We start from the raw sequence: 12,640 nt of genomic DNA, 5'->3' as shown, positions 1-12,640 counted from the left end.
GAGATGGCAGTATCGCTCAGAGTATGAAGAGCACGGGGACGGGGCGGGGGTGTTACATGACATCTGTGAACGCCAAATATCGATATTTCCTTTTTTTCTAGGTGGTAGACTTTTAGGCTTTTTTCCTGACTCTGATCTCATACTGTGCTATAATCGCTGTTAAGTAACTATTTGTCGACAAAAAAGAAACGAAGAATTACATTATTCCGGAAGATGCTAAAATGCTGAATGAGACGTCATCCTAAATGGGTTGGAGTAACTTGTGAGCGGCCAGGACTCCTGTTAAGAGCAACTAGAAAAGCCAGATAAAATGATGACCTGTTTGACAATGTCAGAGGATGCGGAAGAAATAAACCCGGGAAAGACTAACGTGGGAGACTTAGATTTGAAGTGTACCCATCATGCGATGGATAGTCTCCCTAGGACAATGGCTGGATTCTGGGGATGTGTAGAGTTGAGACAGCAAACTAACTGGTGTTCAGTGTCTAATAGTTCTTGAAATGTCTGGTGATTACCCACCTTTTTGGGTATACAGTCACCAAAGTGAATAACCATAGGTCCCTTTAGGAGAGGTCTAAGGGAATTGCCACAGTATGTACCTCCAGGGTATCACACAGTCCTTCCTCCTAGGGATCCCTAGGACCCAGTCAGTGGGTTCCAAATCTGAAAACGGTCTCAGATCTGACAACCAGGCAAGGAATTGTGCTATTTTATTGGGGCAACTTCCCTCATCTCCCTACCTTTCCATTCTTGCTGTTGTGCTGTGGTGGTGGTTGATTTTGAGCAGAAACTCTGTGGCCTGCCTATTTCTCTTGTTCTCAAGGACAACATGCTCTAGTCCTCGCGTACACAGTTCCCTGTGGGTCAAGTTTCCTGGGCTCCTCCTTAGCTCATGCTCTGACCTTTCTGCTCTTTATGGTGATTACAGCCTCCTAGCCGATTGTAGCTAAGCCTTGTCACCTGGTCTTTATGCTTGCAGTGGGGGCCCAAATATTATCCTTATGGCTGTTCATGCACCCAGCTCTGTGACTACCTCTCCTACTGTCATTCCTAACTTGTATAGGAGACCCACCTCTGAACTTCATAGGGATGATTGGGCCCCTCGTGCCAGTGCATGGCTGATGGCCTTGGTGAACGTGTGATTCTCTGGGCCTTCTCATGGAATCTGATCATCTGATGGGTCTCTGGTCTTACCTACTATATCCATTCCAGCATGTCCGTTTCTCTTAGCCTCTTTTTTCCTTACTGTACCAAATGCAAGTGCAATTCAGGCATTTCTACTTTGTCGAGAGTTCTTCATCTTGTTTTTCTGACTTTTAAGAGCCCAGCAGTGAGTTTACCCCATCCTCGGGCATCCTAGCTCCTAACTAGGGCATTAAGTCCCATGTCTCAAAAAAGTACACTTAAGTAAATCAGTCCTTGCTTATCTAGTCCTACATTGTCTCCCTTGATCAAGCGCCATCAGAATCTAATCTCAGTAGTACTCACAGGGTTCACTGTTCCATTATGGCTAATTCTTGCCATCGTTTACATTTATAAAGTTTTCCTCCCTTTTGAGGCCTAGCATGTCCCCTGCCAGGTGATGCTGTGATTTAACTCTAGTTACCAGCCTAGCAGCCATGAGAGGAAGTGAGGGCAAATCCTGAGGGACACACCTGATATTTGCCAGGAGCGAAACTTCAGCAGCATCTTCTCACATAGCAGAAGTGCTAGCTCTTGCAAAGGAAGGATGAACTACTTCTGCAAGCCCAAAGCGTTCAGGGGGAGCTGCAGAGTCCACGCCCTCGGGCGAAGGCATCCAAATGTTTCCATCTCACGTTTCAGGGTCTGAGGTTTTAGCTGCCAGGGCCACGACCTTCACGTGACAGGTGTGCTTTGCCTGAGCTTTCCCACTTGTTTGGAATGCTGCAGCTCCAACACATAAGTCTTCAGCCTGTCACTCAACTGTGTGGTCCTCCCAACACAGGTGCTGGGGGGCTCGGTGATATCTACCCAGCCTGACGGAGGGCTTCTCTGGCTCTCATACTTAGCTACTAACTGCTTGTTAAGAGTCTTCAGTCTCTCTGCAGGGTGTCAATATAACTCAACAAAACCCAGCTGATTCTGCTGTGTTTTTCGGCATTTTCCTCCCTGCCCCTTCCATGTGTTTCAAATGCCTGATTCATCGCACCTGCTACAACATTCTTTTCCACTGGAACATTTTCCCAGGTCACCACCAGTGAAACCAGGCAACTGAGCTGCAATCTGTTGCCAGGAATTATTCAGGCTCACCGTCAGCCAGGATGGTGTCCTCTTTACCTGCTGGGTGTGTGTTCTCCACCTCGCCATCTTGATGCCTGTTTTCTCAGGCTACTCCAGGTACCATTTGTGCTAGTCCAGATACTCCAAGCGGCAGACATCAAGGCAGGAATAAACGTGCAAGAATTTCATCGGGGGGGAATGCCTATGAGACAAAGGGCCTGGGAAGGCTAAGAGACCCGGCAGACCACAATGCAAGTCAGAACCCAAGGAAAGAACAGAGGGAAGGAAGTTGGGGTAGAAGGTCCTAGAGCATCCTGCAGTCTAAAGAAGGTTCAGCAAAACTATCGGTGAGTACAGTGGCCCCCCTTATCCATGAGGGGTGTGTTCCAAGACCCCCAGTGGATACCTAAAACCGTGGATAGTATTGAGCCCTGCAAATACTGTTTTTTCCTGTACACACATACCTATGATAAAGTTTAATTTATAAATTAGGCACAGTAAGAGATTAACAACAATAATTAAAATAGAACGATGACAATATACTGTAATAAGTTATGTGAATGTGTTCTCTCTCAAAATATTGTACAAATTTAATGCCTTTTCCATCTTAACACTAATCACACATTGTGGCCGTACTTCTTGCAGTTTGATGTGGAACAGCAAAAAAGGAATTTCTTTTTCCTTCTTCACAGTTCTATGGATAGAAGATTTTCTTACCAGAGGTCTTAGCAACCACAGCTAGAATTTTTTTTTCTTTCCTTAACTTGAGAACTTTCACCTTTTTACTTAAAGGAAGTGCTTTACAGCTTCTCCTTGGCATCTCCAAATTACAAGCATCCCTACTCTTGCGTTTGGGGGCTATTATTAAGTAAAATAAGGGTTGCTTGAGCACAGGCACTGCGATACTGCGACAATAACCCAATAACCAAGACAGCTAATAAGTGACTAACAGGCGGGATACACTGAACAAAGTGATGATTCATATCCCAGGTGGGTCAGAGTGAGGTTTCATCACGCTAACTCAAAAAGGTGTACAATTTAGAACCTATGAATTATTTATTTCCGGAATTTTTCATGTAGTATTTTCGGACTGAAGTTGACCACAGGTGGAACTGCAGATGAGGGGGGGGCTACTGTATTTGAGCCAAGGCCAGCTGTCTGAGGAGTTCCATATCTACCAAAAATGAGCCTGCCTCAGAATCCCTGCAGTGCTAGGTCATCGGCTGGGATACATGTAGGAAGTGTGGCCATGGTGCTTTATAGCAGCTGGGCCCTCAGTCAATGAAACCCCCTTTAGATGGAGGTCTGTGAAATGCATTCTCATGGCCACAACACCTTGGTTTCAGTAGTTTTGACTATTGATTTATTTCTGGTGTACTCAACTCACAAGGCAGAATTTTCAGGGGTGTTAACAGAAACCTTAGTTTTAGTTGGGTTTTTGTTTTTGTTTTGTGGTTTTTTTAGTTTTTTTTTTTAGCCATTCCCTTCCTCCTCAGCAGTCCCTAAACTCTAAGGTTTGTCTCAGGGCTTTGAGACTTCTGATCTCTGCTTAATATTTTAGCCTCTTACCAGTTGCTTTTTTACTTGGTGTCTCGGCCTCTTGACTAAAGCATGGGGAGCTTAGAAATCAGTGAATACATTGAGGGAAAATTGCACTCAGAACATTGGGTTCACTTCTCTGTAATTCACTTTCCTTCAAGGTATTGGTTCCTCTGGTCCTAGCTGCTTTGGTAGCCCTAAGTACCAGCTTTTATCTCCTCAGGTCAGTGAGACTGTTGCCAGCTCCACAGCGCTTTCTGTTTGACCTCTCTTCCAATGTTAGTTTACCAGCAGATACCCTGATGGAAGAAGGTAGTAGTAAAAACAAACACATCTTAACGCCTTCCCAGTTACCTAGGAGCCAGGCCCTTTTGGCTACCTTGGTTGCTCTCTGATGCCACCATTTATTGTTTGTATTTTATCAAGCTTTTTGAGTTATTCTAGGTGGCAAATTTAGTCTGATACCAGCAATTCAGTCATGGATGAGTCATAGAATACTTAGTTTAAAAAAATATGAATTATTACCCTTGGAGACCCACTTCCCCCTTAGCTCTTAACATTCAAATCCATCCAGACCAAATCAAATTAACATTTTCTTCTTGAAGAGAAAATACATTCTCTACAATATTTTTCTCACCATGTCCCTGCTATACTGTGCTTCTTTTCTCTTAAAATAAGATAGACTTTGGCAGTTTTTAAATATGGTTGTTCAAATTTCTGTGTATGATGCAAGGCATCTGGTGATATTTTAAACCATTAATAAGCTATATGTCTGTATGTTGGAAGGAGGCTGGGGGAAGGGCTGTGGAGGTGGATTGTTTCTTAACTACTGTCTTCCTGGGAAAACCTGTTGGTAAAAGAATATTTTCATTGAAACTGTGATTTCTATTACACTGAATCTACTGTTTCTCTGATTTCTTAAATGAAAAATGACATGTTTTGTATTAGTAGCAAATACATTAAAAAAATGAAAGCATCAAAGAGATAGGGCATACTTGAACTCTTTCTGAATATAAAGGAAACTATTCTAAGTATACAGTTAACATGTTACACTTCTGAAAATATGAGCTCTAGAGCAGTTTTCAGTTAAAATTTATTTGCTGTGAATCTGTGTTTCATGAACTTAATAATTGCTCAAGTTCTGTATTTTATAAATATGCTTTTTAAAGCTTTTCTTTTATGGAAATTATTGATTTTTACTTCTATGTACTCACTGATAGATTAATATTTTATTGCTGTGTAATTGCTATCTTTTCCTATCTTCAATAGGAAGGAGTATCTGTTAAATACTGTTTTTCAGTATAACAATGAGAATTAAATTATTTAATATATTCAAAATTTCTTTTAAAACTGTGATTTAATAACAGTAATAATTATCATTTATAATAAGTTTTTAATCCTCACAGCAATTCTATAAAGTCAGAGTTTTAATAACCAGGTTAAGTTTACACGCATATAAATGGAAGCGTCAGGAGTCAAAGCCATGTTGGAACATACACACAGCTGCTCCCGGTTATTCAATCAAACAGTAAATCTAGGTTCTTCTGTGAAGGCATTTTGCAGATGTGGTTAAAGGCGTTGATCAGAGTGATCAAATCGAGACATTAATTGAGAACAATCAATGTTATACCATGCGGGAGATGGCCGACATACTCAGAATATCCAGATCAAGCGCTGAAAATCATTTGCACCAGCTTGGTTATGTGAATCGCTTTGATGTTTGGGCTCCACATAAGTTAAGCAAAAGAAACCTTCTCGACCGTATTTCCGCACGCGATTCTCTACTGAAACGTAACAACGTAACAACAACGTTCTGTTTTTAAAACAAATTGTGATGGGCGAAGAAAAGTAGATACTGTACCGTAATGTGGAATGGAAGAGATCATGGGGCAAGCAAAATGAACCACCACCAACCCCACCAAAGGCCGATCTTCATGCGAAGAAGGTGATGTTGTGTATACTGTCAGATTGGAAGGGAGTCCTCTATTAAGAGCTCCTTCTGGAAAACCAAACGATTAACTCCAACAAGTACTGCTTCCAATTAGACCAACTGAAAGCGGCACTCGACGAAAAGAATCCAAAATGAGTCAACAGAAAACGCATACTCTTCCATCTTCCTGCGGTATTTACCAGACATTGCACCTTCAGCTTTCCATTTATTTCGGTCTCCACAAAATTCTCTTAATGGAAAAAATTTCAGTTCCCTGGAAGTCTGTAAAAGGCACCTGGGACAGTTCTTTGCTCAGCAAGATAAAAAGTTTTGGGAAGATGGAATTATGAAGTTGCCTGGAAAATGGCAGAAGGTAGTGGAACAAAAGGGTGAATATGTTGTTCAATAAATTCTTGGTGAAAAAAAAAAAGATGCTAATCAGTTAACTGAACAAGAGATGATCCTGCGTCGGCCTGAATTCATTGGAAGATCTTTAAAATACGCTCAGGTCTTCTCTGAGTGGGACCTCCCACCTGTGGCCAAGCTTGGGCTCCTTCCTCTGGATTCCAACTGGCTGCTGACCCTCCCTCTCTGCCTGCCCAATAGGCTTCCACAATTACATAAGCAAATAAACTTATATTTGCTTCTACATATAATCTCCTACTACTTCTGGTTCTGCTTCTCTGGTTGAACCTTGATTAATAATCTTTCCTTCACTGCAAATCTGTTACTTGAGTCTAAACGGTGGTCAAATTCAGAATGAAAATGTGGGGAGGGGAACAGGGAGTTTCAAAATAAGGTGGAGGGAGAGGAGAGCCGAGGGGAGAGTCTTTTTTCTTGTATATTTATGCCTAGATAGTGAACACATTTTTTAAAAGCATGATTTTCCTGTCATTCGAATAAGTCATGTTCAACAACTTTTGCCATGTTTTCTAAAATTATATGATATTAAATAAATATAACTAGTAGATATCAGTATTTATATGGTTAGGCTGTCCTCTTGCTCTCTGTTCATCCCCTGATCGACCAGGCCCTGCTTCACACACATGACTATCCAATCCTCTTAAATTAAGGCTTCATTAGCCCCTGGTAACTGATGAGCTCACCTGACATCAATTCTCCCTATAAATGGTATCCTCCTCCTCCCCTGAGCAACGAAGATGGCTGCTACATCCTGCCCACTGTCTGCTGCACACCTGGAGTGTCGCTCTAGGTCCCTTTGTGTAAGATTCCTCTGTACAGTAAACTGTTGATGTCTCTGTCACTGTCTCCAAGCTCTTCCTTTGGTCTCCAGACTGGGCACCTACAAGACTTGCAGGCCTGCTGGGTGCAGCCCAACAGTATTGGATTAGTAACAGCAGGAGGTATGACATATCTACATTTTTCAGTGCAAACCCCTGGATTTGAACGCAGAAGTTTTGGAGCACAAGTTTTGTTGCTATTAGAGTTGTACTAGAGAATTCTCCGCAGATTATTGTAAACGTACTTTTCCGCAGAGCATTCTCTTATAACCAGCTCAATAGTATCCGCACGAAACAGAATGTCTCTTTTAATTAATGAATACTGACATACAAAATAGCTAATAAAAATACTTTTAGGGACTGAATGTTTGTGTCCCCCCCAAATCCATATGTTGAAGGCTTAACCCCCTGTGTGGCTGCATTTTGAGATGGGTGCTTTAAGGAGGTAAGTAAGGTCCAAGAGTGGAGCCTTAATCTAATAGGACTGATTTTCTTATGAAAAGAGGAATAGAGGGCTTCCCTGGTGGCGCAGTGGTTGAGAGTCCACCTGCCGATGCAGGGGATGCAGGTTTGTGCTCCGGTCCGGGAGGATCCCACATGCCACGGAGCGGCTGGGCCCGTGAGCCATGGCCGCTGAGCCTGTGCGTCCGGAGCCTGTGCTCCACAAGGGGAGAGGCCGCAGCAGTGAGAGGCCCGCGTACTGCAAAAAAAAAAAAAAAAAAAGAGGAATAGAGACCAGAGTTCTCTCTCTCTCTCTCTCTCCCCTCTCCAGTGCACAAAGAAGAGGTCATGTGACACACACAGTGAGATGTGGCTAGCTACGGGCCAAGAGAGGAGGCCTGAGAATAAAACCTACCTTGCTGTCACCTTGATCTTGGACTTTCCAGCCTCCAGAACGGTGAGTAATATATTTCTGTTGTTTATATCAGCCAGTCTGCAGTATTTTGTTATGGCAGTCTGAGCAGATTAAGAAAAATACTAGACTCATAAAATTCTGCTTATATGAGAAATCTAAAACAAAAAATGATACAGATGAACTTACCTACAAAACAGAAATAGACCCACAGACATAGAAAACAAACTAATGGTTACCAAAGGGGAAAGTGGGGGGATACATTAGGAGTTTGGGATTAACATGTACACACTAATATATATATAAAACAGATAACCAAGAAGGAGTATAGCACAGGGACCTATACTCTATATTTTGTAATAACTTATATGGGAAAAAATCTGAAAAAAATAGATATATATGTATGTATAACTGAATCACTTTGCTGTACACCTGAAACTAGCACAACATACTAAGTCAACTATACTTCAGTTAAACACAGAAAAATAGGGGACTTCCCTGGTGGTGCAGTGGATAAGACTCCATGCTCCCAGTGCAGGGGTCCCGGGTTCAATCTCTGGTCAGGGAACTAAATCCCACATGCATGCTGCAACTAAGAGTTTGCATGCCACAACTAAGGAGCCTGTAAGCCGCAACTAAGGAGCCTGCCTGCTGCAACTAAGACTCAGTGCAACCAAATAAATAAATAAAACTCACCTTTGAATTAAAAAAAAAAACAAAAATACTAGTCATTAAAGATAAGTTTTTATTAAACATCATTTAAGTAAATAAGATTTATTTATTATCCTAAAAACCATATACTACAAAAATTTTTCTTTAACTTCTGATTTTCCTAGGATCATAACTTGAAGCTGTATTAAATGCATGTAGAAAATGTAGTAAGCATAATAGATTTGGAAGAATAAACTAGTAGTTTTTGCAATCTACAGCAATCAATATAGGATCCATCTGTTTCTTTTGATCAGTAATCTGAGTAATGAGGAACACAGAAGATTTTTTTTGCATTTCTGAGGTTGTTAGCTTTATTTTTGCTGTGTTTTTTTTTTTTAAAGCAAGTATACATGATATGATCTGATCTTCTCACTAATAGAATGGGACAGTTGAAGAAAAAAAGACCCAAATCATCTCCTTATTTGTAGGGACCATGGAAAGTCTAATCAAATTCCTATAGGATGGAGAATCACAAAACTTTAACTCACTTTTTTGTATTCAAAATGGAAAAAAAAGTGACTTCTAGGGCTACATAGCAAAATTCAAATCAAAATTAATTATAACTTTGCAAAATAGTCTTCCTACTCCAACTTTTACCCTTTTTTATTTGAAAAATATCTCTAACTTCCCAAAGTGGTTAGGGCAGCTTTCATGTCACACAATTATTTAGAAATTGTTATTAATGTTTCATGCATGAACATGTAAATTAGGGAAAAGCATAGTTGATTAAACAGAATAGACCTATGAGAATGATTTAAAACTTTTGTTTCAAAACAGTTGCTTATGTTTTTAATTGATATATAGTTGATATATGATATTAGTGTCAGGGGTACAACATAGTGATTCAAATTTTTTATAGATTATGTTCCATTTAAAGTTATTGTAAAATATTGGTTATATTCCCTGTGCTGTACAATATACCCTCATAGCTTATTTACTTTATACATCATAGTTTGTACCTCTTTATCCTCTACCTCTGCCTTGCCCTTCTCTGCTTCCCTGTCCCCACTTGTAACGACTATTTTGTTCTCTGGATCTGTGAGTCTGTTTCTGTTTTGTTATATTCATTTGTTTTATTTTTTAGTTTCCATATATAAGCAATAATATACAGTATATGTCTTTCTCTGTCTGACTTATTTCACTAAGCATAATACCCTCCAGGTCCATCCATGTTGTTGCAAATGACAAAATTTCATTCTTTTTCCTGGCTGAGTAGTAATCTCTTGTGTATGTATGTATAATGTATACCCCATCTTCTTTATCCATTCATCTGTTGATGGACCCCAGGTTGCTTCCATATCTTGGCTATTATAAATAATGCTGCTATGAACATTGGGGTGCATGTATCTTTTTGACTTAGTGTTTTTGTTTTCTTAGCATATGTACTCAGCAGTAGAATTGCTGGATTATATGGTAGTTCTATTTTTAGTTTTTTGAGGAACCTTTATAGTGTTTTCCATAATGGTTGCGCCAATTCATATTCCCACCAACAGGGTACAAGTGTTCCCTTTTCTCCACATCCTAACCAACATTTGTTATTTGTGGTCTTTTTAGCGATAGATATTCTAACAGGTGTGAGTTGATAGCTCATTGTGGTTTTGATTAGCATTTCTCTGATTAGTGATGTTGAGCAGTTTTTCATGGGCCTGTTGGCCATCTGTATGTCTTCCTTGGAAGACTGTTCAGGTGTTCTGCCTATTTCTTATTTTTTTAATATTGAGTTGTATGAGCTGTTTATATATTTTAGATATTAAACCCTTATTGGTCATATAATTTACAAATATTTTCCCCATTCAGTTGGCTGTCTTTTCATCTTGTTGATGGTTTCCTTTGCTGTGTAAAAGCTTTTAAGTTGAATTAGGTCCCATTTGTTTATATTTGGTTTTGTTTTCTTTGCCTTAGGGGACAGATCAAAAAAATATTGCTATGATTTATGTCAGAGTGTCCTGCCTATGTTTTCTTCTAGGAGTTTTATGGTTCTGGTCTCACATTTAGGTCTTCAATCCGTGTTGAGTTTATTTTCATATATGTTGTGAGAAAATGTTCTAATTTTATTCTTTTGCCTGTAGCAGTCCAGTTTTCTCAGCACCACTTATTGAAGAGACTGTCTTTTCCTCATTGTATATTCTTGCCTCCTTTTGTCATAGATTAGTTGACCATAAGTGCATGAGTTTATTTCTGGGCTCTCTATTTTGTTCCATTGATCTATGTGTCTGGTTTTTGTGCCTGTACCATACTGTTTTGATTACTTTAGCTTTGTAGTATAGTCTGGATTCAGGGAGTGTGATACCTCCAGCTGTGTTCTTCTTTCTCAAGATTGCTTTGGTAAAGTCTTTTTAAATGCCATGAAAGACTCTATTTTAAAAGGTATTTTCCATTTAAACAAAATCTGAGTTGGAAAAATTCATCAAAATATTTATGATAAATTTACTTTTTGGCTCATTAGCACTACTTTCAAAACATGTGCACACATACATTCAAGCTATTTGACTTTTTTTTTCTTTTTTTAGAAATAAGATTTTGTCAAGAGCCAATGATTTATTTTTATTTTTTTATTTTATTTTATTTTATTTTTGCAGTACGCGGGCCTCTCACTATTGTGGCCTCTCCCGTTGTGGAGCACAGGCTCCGGACGCGCAGGCTCAGTGGCCATGGCTCACGGGCCCAGCAGCTCCACGGCATGTGGGATCTTCCCGGACCGGGGCACGAACCCGCGTCCCCTGCATCGGCAGGCGGACTCTCAACCACTGCGCCACCAGGGAAGCCCAATGATTTATTTTTAATTCTAAATTGTCCTCTCTGAGAGCCAGCCCTATTCTTAGGACAGCCCTCATAAACTGAGAGGGAAGTTTCTGTGCATCTTGACAGACTTCCCCGAGCCAGTGAATTTTAATATCCGAACATTGGATTTAGATGTGAAATTTAAAGTTATTGAAATTTGAATTCCCTCTAAACTCCCATCCTCAGTTAAAATTATATAATGCTTTGTTCTTTAAGAGGACTTGCTACCTTTATTGGTCCATTTTTTTTAGATTATATAAACTCAAAATGCAATTTTAAAATAGTTAAAAATTCTTATAAGTGATTAATCACCATAGCTCTCAAGTTACAAAAGTAAAATTCTTACTAAATTTAAGAGTATAAACTTAGAGTGTAATCAAATAACAGACCAACTTAAAAATTTTCAATTAAAAGTTAAAAAATAAGTATCCAAAGTGATCTTGATAAATTATACTTTAAAGAAAATGGCTATTTATAACAGGGATTATAACAGTAATGTCTGGGTCATATATGCAATTAATTGCATAAGACAGATAACTACTAGTTATTTCACTGTTCTTTAGTGCACCAAAAATACAGCGATCTTTTAAAGAGCTTCAGGGGGGAAATTTCATTTTTTAGTGGACTGCATAAATTGAGGGAATTATATATCTAGGGAATCTTTGAGTCCCGACAGTGTAAAATATATCATTTTTATAGCCATAAAGTGTAAAGCCAGGGCTTCCCTGGTGACGCAGTGGTTGAGAGTCCGCCTGCCGATGCAGGGGACACAGGTTCGTGCCCCGGTCTGGGAAGATCCCACATGCCGCGGAGCGCCTGGGCCCGTGAGCCATGGCCGCTGAGCCTGCGCGTCCGGAGCCTGTGCTCCGCAACGGGAGAGGAGGCCACAACAATGAGAGGCCCGCGTACCGCAAAAAAAAAAAAAAAAAAAAGTGTAAAGCCAGGTAAATAACTGAACTAAAGTTCTAGAGACAAAATGAAATAGTTTGCTTTATTTATAGCTTGTGAATAGGTTAAAACCCAAAATATTAGAATACTATAAGAATTCAAATAGGCAGATATATAGATTATTTATTAAAGAACGTATATATCAAATATATATATAATATCTAAATCAAAATGTCTATTTATACATTACTGTTTCAATCCTTCATTTTTTTGTCAAAATATAGCTTTTAGAGGTCAAACACATGAATTTTGAAAATGAGCACATGTCAAAGATTTATTTAACACATTAATGAACAAACAAGAGGGGTGAAACTGTTTCCAAAAAAAAGTTTAGAAGCAACAGAAGTATTTATAGTGACCAAATAAAAGAATGGTAGGAGAGGACCATAAAATCAT

The 12,640-nt window shown here is 39.5% G+C and overlaps 1 non-coding gene across 1 annotated transcript; it reads right to left on the bottom strand.

Moving 5' to 3' along the window:
- Positions 1-11,304: 11,304 nt before the first annotated feature.
- LOC116761415 lies at positions 11,305-11,432 on the bottom strand. The gene has a single exon (XR_004351983.1).
- Positions 11,433-12,640: the final 1,208 nt, after the last annotated feature.

This window comes from Phocoena sinus, chromosome 10, assembly GCF_008692025.1.
Source record: "Phocoena sinus isolate mPhoSin1 chromosome 10, mPhoSin1.pri, whole genome shotgun sequence".
Taxonomy (NCBI): domain Eukaryota; kingdom Metazoa; phylum Chordata; class Mammalia; order Artiodactyla; family Phocoenidae; genus Phocoena; species Phocoena sinus.
Note: the sequence above shows the minus strand (reverse complement) of the source record. Positions and strands in the feature narration are given on the sequence as shown.